Source organism: Crocodylus porosus, unplaced genomic scaffold (genome assembly GCF_001723895.1).
Source record: "Crocodylus porosus isolate Cpor-Errol unplaced genomic scaffold, CroPor_comp1, whole genome shotgun sequence".
In the NCBI taxonomy this organism is placed as follows: Eukaryota; Metazoa; Chordata; order Crocodylia; family Crocodylidae; genus Crocodylus; species Crocodylus porosus.
Window position 1 is genome coordinate 2,296,580 of NW_017728920.1, and position 6,112 is coordinate 2,302,691.

Sequence of the window (6,112 nt, forward strand, 5' to 3'; positions counted from 1 at the left end):
TTAGTCAAACAGCACTTTACAATATTAAGTGAACACTTTGAGAGAGAGAATTGAGAAATACAGGCAGTACTCAGACTTACGACACAATTGGTTCCTGAAAACTGCATCTTAAATTGAAACATTGTAACTCTGAACCAATTTTCCCATAGGAAAAATGTTATAAATGAGGGATTGGTTTCTTTATGATGCTTGATACAGCTGCATCCAGCTGGTAAGTCTGGTGTGGTGGCAGGGCAGGGGGAAGGGGTGTGGGGGGCATATCAAGGCCCCATGTGGTGAGGGAGGGGCTGGGACTGGGGCAAGTTGCTCATCTGGTGGCTTCTTCCACTTATCTGAGAGGGCATGGGTGGGGTGTGCCTTTGGATCTGTGTGGGACAGGGCAGGGCAGGGCTGCACTGGGAGCAAGGGTTATGCCCTTCTGGCAATTGCCCAGCTGGGGAGGAGTGGGTGTAGGACAGGGCCACTGTACTGCCTCCAGACAAGCAGCATACAACAGTGGGACCTGCCTCCGCCCCAGATGAGCTACGGTTCCATCCTGTGCCAGCCCTGCCCCAGTTGGCATGGGGGCGATGCATGTCCCAAGATTGGGGAGGGGTGGACAGGGGGGCAGGGATGCTCTCTGGGTGGACAGCAGGCCCTATGGGGAGGCTATGGTCACCCTATAGCCTTCATTGTGCCCCACCCCAGTGTCCACCCTGCCACCCACCCTGATTTGGGGGCACAAACTACCTCCCCATGCCCTCCTGCTGCTCACCCAGCCAGGGCAGGGTGGGCGTAGAATGGAGATGTGGCTTATCTGGGAATGGGGCACTGGCTCCCACTGCTGTGTGCCACTTGTCCAGAGGCAGCACAGCAGTGCTGTCCTGCACCCACTCCACCCCGGCTGCGCAAGTGGCAGAGGGGCATAGTCCCTGCTCCCAACACAGCCCAGTGCAGCCCTGGCCTTACCCACCCCAGTTCACCTTGTGCACATTCAGGGGGCACACGCCCTCCCCCATTGCCCCCGGATGAGCAGTGGGAGCTGCCAAACTCCCACTGCTAACTGCTGGTGTGTGTGTGTAACGATACATATGTGGAAGAAATCAAAGTTCACATTGTGAAAGAGCCAGCCTTTCTTTATTTAGGGCTATACTGTGATCACAGGGAGAATTCCATACAGCAAGGGGAATCACCCACTTGTCTGTTTCAAAGGAATTCTCTAACTCTATAAGTTTACATACATATTTATACTTAAGACAGAGAGAGAGAAAAACTACAACCTTGGAGAAACAAATAGGAGTAAATCACTGGTCTGACACAGACAGACACACAGGCAGTTTACTTAAAGAAAAGGGAAACATTGTGCTTATAGGAACAGTTATCAGTTTCTGGTTCTCAGAGAGAAAAGAAAACTAACATCCGCACACACGGTAATATATCAAGACAAAAACAAGGCATGCAGAATTTTCTTATCTCAGAACATTTTTCTGAAATGAGCAGTATCAACACCTCTGGTCTCTGTCTCTTTTCTTAGTCAAGTTAGAAGCCTGGTTAAATTTATTTCCACATTACCCCTTTTGGGCCTCTTTGGCCCAACAGGTTAGATATTTATAGCCATTTGCCTTTCAACTTCTAGTTTTTTTTTTTCTCTTTACTTTCTGCTATTTCAACATACAAATTATACACTTTGTTTCTGGTTAATGGGCTATTCTGCATTTGCTTGGCAGCACAACTTAAGCAACATTGTATTATCATAAACACTAGGCAACTCCAAGAAAAACAACAAACAATATCAACAAACTATGAATGATGGTAGAGCCTAAGGAACTGGAAAAAGAGCTAAATCAAGAACTCAAATTCCAACTGTCTGACTCATGCAATTTGGCTACTTCTTTTCGAATAAGTTTACTTAAATCCTGGATATCTTCTGAATTATTGGGAATATAAGTACAACATTTTTTACCTATTAAAGCACAGACTCCTCCTTTGCTGGCTAGTATATAATCTAATGCAGGCCAGTTTTGCAACGTCATTTGCCTTATTTCCTTCATTTCCATATTTATTTTATCAAAACCATCAGAAGTAGCATTAGAAATCTTTTCCAGAGATGCTGCAACCTTCTTTATCTCAGACATAGCTAAGCCTGCACCATAGCTGGAGAACATTATAACCAAAACCTTGGATTTTCCATAATTTCATGAACATTGTGAATTTTTCCTTTAGGTAAGAGATCTAATAGTAAAGGCAGGAGATGCTGCAAAGACATATCACATTCCTCTCCAACCCAAAGGAAGATTTTTATAAGCCTTATCTCCACATACAAAATAGTGACCAGCTAATGCAGTAAATCCACCTGTATTACAGCATGGGGACATCATCCATTGTGAATAATAGCCTGAAAATTGACCTGCAGAGGAGTAGTTAGATATCCAGGAACCATTAGAAAACCAAGCACCAGTTATCTTAAATTCTACCTTGCACTTCCTGACTCCTACTTCAACACGAGATCCATTACAGATCCAACAAAATTTTTCAGGGGTGGCATATGCTCATCCTACATAGTCAGACCAGTTGCAACTTACAGTCTGCCGGGTTTCATTTCCATGAAAATCTGAATAGCAAGGGGCTAACATCTTGGTTACACTCAAGGGTACCGGTATCATTGGTATTCCTTTGGTAGAATAGATGGGGACATGACTTCATATCCAACAATGAGAGACATTTAAATCTATCCTAATTTGATTAACTAAAGACAAGAACACATTTTCATGAAATGATCTTTGTCGGTGTGGAAGTGTAGTTTGGTTTGCAGAGTTTCTTATAACTGGTGAGTCAAGTTCATATAAGATGGTCCAAAAATAAATACTGCGAACTACCCGAATCACAACTAACCAACTCCACCTCAGGAACCAGGAAATAGATAGAGGCCTTTTTCCTTTCTTGGAGGGCACAGTGGTGTCATTGGGGCACATCCTCTTTGCTCTGTAGTGGCAAATCCTCTTCACCAGTAGGTGCTTGGCTCACTACTGGTCTTGAGCTCTCCTGCTGGCAGATGCTAGGCTCACTACCAGTCTGTGGAGGCTGATTACAAAATTGGTATGAGGGAAACTCTGGGTCTAATGGGGCTGATGTTTTCTTACTGGGTGAAGCGTGGATCCATGTCTGGAGTCCTTGACACTTTCCTGCAGTGTTGGTGGTCAGGAGTACCTAGAATGGGCCTTTTCAGCAAGATTCCAGTGATGACTTTCATTGACGGACTTTTATATGGATCCAGTCACCAGGCAGGATGGAATGGCATGGCTCATCTGGTTCTTTGGGGAGAGTTGCTTGTACCTGTGAATGAAAAGCCTTAACACACTTCTTTAGTGCCTTACAATAGTCCAGAATGGTATCATCAAGTGAATGTATATTGCAAAAGTGGGAGGCAACAGGTGGTGAGGCAGGGAGCCTCATGGGTTTTCCCATAAGAATTTCATGTGGGCTCAGCCCAGTCTTTCGGCTGGCAGTAGATTTCATATTCATAAGGGCTATGGGAAGTGCATCTGGCCATTTTAGGTGAGTCTTAGCACAAATTTTGGCCAGTTAATTTTTCAGAATGCCATTTTGACATTCCACTCAGCTCAAGACCTGTGAATCATATAGACAATGAATGTTCTGTTAGATCTGCAGGACTTTGCAGACTTCTTTCATTATCTGTTCAGTAAAATGAGTTGCTCTATCAGAGTTTAAGAATAAAGGAATAACAAACTTTGGAATAAAGTCTCTGAGCAACTTTTTGCTTACAGTGACGGTATCAGCTTTTGCACATGAGTAGGCTTCTACCCATCCAGAGAACATACATACAATAACAAGAACAAATTCATAAAAACAACATTTCTGCATTTAAATAAAATCTAATTGTAAATTTACAAATGGTCTCCAAAGTGGGGGATGTGCTGCTGCCTTTGTTTTTACAGGCTTTCCCATATTATGGGCTTGGCAAATGGGACAGGTGTGGCACCACTGTTGAGCCAAAGATAGAAAAGTTGGAGCAAACTAATCAAGCTTAAAGGCTTCTATCATCCCCGCTTTGCTCACATGTGCCATGCCATGGTGTATGCAAGCAAAATGAAGAAGGACCATTGGGGAAACCAGGAGGCTGTCACAAATGGTCAGAGTGTAAAAAACACCCAGCCAGTCTCCATGTATATTCCGTTGGTTCTGGAGCCTCATCTTGGAGGAGGGCAATGTTATGAAGATTTGCCAATGGAGACTGGTCAGTCAGAATAGACAAAAACACAGGCGTGGCCTGAAAAATGGAAATAGTCACATCTTTGGCAGCAGAATCTGCCAGCGCATTCCCACATGTGACATCATCATAAGGTTTCTGGTAAGCTTGACTTTTAATAATAGAAACAGCAGAAGGTAATTGTAAAGCATTCAACAAGGCATTTATGTATGGACCATTACTAATCTTGGCACCTCCGGAAGTGAGGAAGCCTCTTTGTTTCCAAAGTTGACCATAATCATGTTCAATACCAAAAGCGTAGCAAGAATCAGTATAAATATTAACAGAGGCACCAGAGACTAGGGTGCAAGCTCTGGTGAGGGCCATAAGCTTGGCAACTTGAGCTGAATACACATTAGGTAAGTGGTGGCTTTCTATAACATCATATTGGGAACATACTGCATATCCTGCAACAAGGGAACCTTTTGAGTTTCTTTGACAGGATCCATCAACATACAATACTAGATCTGGGTTTTGCAAGGGGTTGTCCTTTAGATCATTGCAGGGCATTGTTAGGTGAGCAGCAACAATAATGCAATCATGGAGTTCACCATCTGAAGCGGTATGCAACATAGAAGCAGGGTTTAAAACAGGGCACCTAGTTAGGCATCCAGCAGAGAGAAGCAAGATTTCATACTCAGTTAATCAGGCATTAGAAAGGTGTTGGGTTTTTGTTTTTAGTAAAAGGGCTGCTACAGCATGTGGGACAGCAAAAATAAGGGGAGAACCTAACACAAGGGTAGAGGAAAGTTCAACAGTGACAGCTACTGCAGCTACAGCACGAAGACATGGAGGAAGTCCAGCTGCACCTGGGTCAAGAGCAGAGCTATAATAGGCAATGGGACCGTGCTTGTCTCCATGTGTCTAAGTGAGTACTGCAAGTGTAAATCCATTCTTTTCATGACAAAAGAGAATAAAAGCTTTCGTATAGTTGGGAAGGCCTAAGGCAGGAGCTTGCGACAGAGCTTGTTTAATAGAGGCAAATGTGGCTTTGATCTCTCAAGTCCAGGGTAAAGGCTCACGGGTATTAACAACAGTCAGATTTTGCAACGGCTTGACTATACAGGCATAGCCAAGTATCCATTGGCAACAGTAGCCAGCCATGGCTAGGAAGGTATGCATTTGGGACACAGTAGTTGATCTAGGGATTTTAAGAATACCTTCTAATCTGGAAGAAGAAAGTGGTCATTCTCCAATGGAAATATCATGACCTAAATAGTGGACACAAGGAAGACAAAGTTGTAGCTTTTATTTAGATGCTTTATGGCCTTTTAGGGCAAGAGAGGTGAGGAGAGTTAAAGAATCAGTTTTACAGGCTTCAAGGGAGGTAGATCCTAAGAGCAAATCATCAACATATTGCACAAGCACAGAATTTTCTTGAAATATTAGGTCATCTAGATCTTTCTTCAGAATCTGAGAAAAAAGAGACAGGGATTCAGTATAGTCCTGGGGCAATCGCGTCCAGGTATACTGAAGTCCTTGATAGGTAAATGCAAAGAGAAACTGGTAATCAGGGTGTATAGTAATAGAGAAAAATGCAGAACACAAGTCAACAACAGTAAAATAAACAAGCATTAGGAGGAATACAAGACAAGATAAAAGCTGGATTTGGTACAACAGGAAAAGTAGGTAAAATTGCAGAATTTACCACACGGAGGTCTTGTACAAAGCATAGGCATATTACAAGGGATCTTAGTCGGGATAATGATACCAGGCATTTTGATCAGAAACAGGACCAAGAGAAACATGTAATGGTTAGGAAACAGGATGAGGAACTATTTGATTTGAAATTCCTACAGCATTTACAACAATAGAGGATAGGGGAGTTGTGGAAGATTCTTCAGGTCGAAGAGTAGAGTGTCTACT

The 6,112-nt window shown here is 43.3% G+C and overlaps 1 long non-coding RNA gene across 1 annotated transcript in view; it reads left to right on the plus strand.

Annotated features, from left to right (window-relative positions):
• The first annotated feature begins 2,217 nt into the window (after positions 1-2,217).
• The window catches only part of LOC109312440, an 18,710-nt gene continuing 14,815 nt past the window's right edge, over positions 2,218-6,112 (plus strand). The window contains exons 1-2 of the long non-coding RNA XR_002101814.1: positions 2,218-2,322; positions 3,535-3,538. This is a non-coding gene — a long non-coding RNA (uncharacterized LOC109312440). The remainder of the gene's footprint in view (positions 2,323-3,534; positions 3,539-6,112) is intronic.